Source organism: Onychomys torridus, chromosome 2, assembly GCF_903995425.1.
Source record: "Onychomys torridus chromosome 2, mOncTor1.1, whole genome shotgun sequence".
Lineage (NCBI taxonomy): Eukaryota > Metazoa > Chordata > Mammalia > Rodentia > Cricetidae > Onychomys > Onychomys torridus.
Window position 1 is genome coordinate 108,008,250 of NC_050444.1, and position 846 is coordinate 108,009,095.

The 846-nt window shown below is 48.2% G+C and overlaps 1 non-coding gene across 1 annotated transcript; it reads left to right on the forward strand.

The window, feature by feature from the left end:
• The first annotated feature begins 461 nt into the window (after positions 1-461).
• On the forward strand, positions 462-534 carry Trnak-uuu. The gene has a single exon. It is a non-coding gene; the product is annotated as a tRNA-Lys (tRNA).
• The last annotated feature ends 312 nt before the right edge of the window (positions 535-846 follow it).

An 846-nucleotide genomic window follows, 5' to 3' on the forward strand; every position in this document is an offset into this window, starting at 1 on the left:
AGATCCTGAGTTTGAGTTCCTAGCCTGACTTCCTTCAATGATGAATAGCAATGTGGAAGTGTGAGCTAAATAAACCCTTTCCTCCCTGACTTGCTTTTTGATCATGGTGTTTCACTGCAGCAATAAAAGCCCTAAGACAGACTCCTAACAGAGGGAGCAGAAATAGACTCTTTTCTTCCTATTGAGTTACCTTGTCCAGCCTCAATATGAGGGCTTTGCCATGTATTATCATACCTTGTTTTGCTCTGTTTGGCTGTCGTCGTTCATAGGCATGCTTGTTTCTGAAAAGAAAATGGAGGAGGAGTGAACGTAGTGGATAGCCATCCCAGCATTGGCCTGGAAGTTCCAACCCCCATTGAGGCTTTGGTAATGGTCATGCCCACAAGGTGGGGCAGAGGAGGAAGCAGAAGACCCAAGAGAGAGAGGAGGGGTGCTCACTTGGTTCAGGGACGCTGGACACAGCCAGGCTAGCTCAGTTGGTAGAGCATGAGACTTTTAATCTCAGGGTCATGGGTTCGTGCCCCACATTAGGCGCCATATATGTGAAATTATTAAGGCAACTCTATGTAGTTAAAAGGGAGATTTATTTTGTGGGGTAACTTACAAATGAAGGGATAGGTTGTAGGGTCTAGCAAAGGTATGGCGCAGTCTGGCAGTGTTCTCTAGAGAACTCTGCTCAGTCTACCTCCTGTGTCCAGCATCCCCAAAACAAGCGAGAGCCCCTCCACTCTCTCTTGGGTCTTCCGATTCCTCCTCTGCCCCACCTCAATGGGGGTTGGAACTTGCAGGCCAATGCTGGGATGGCGATCCACTACAAGTGAATGTATGGGAAAATGGAGGTGGGGG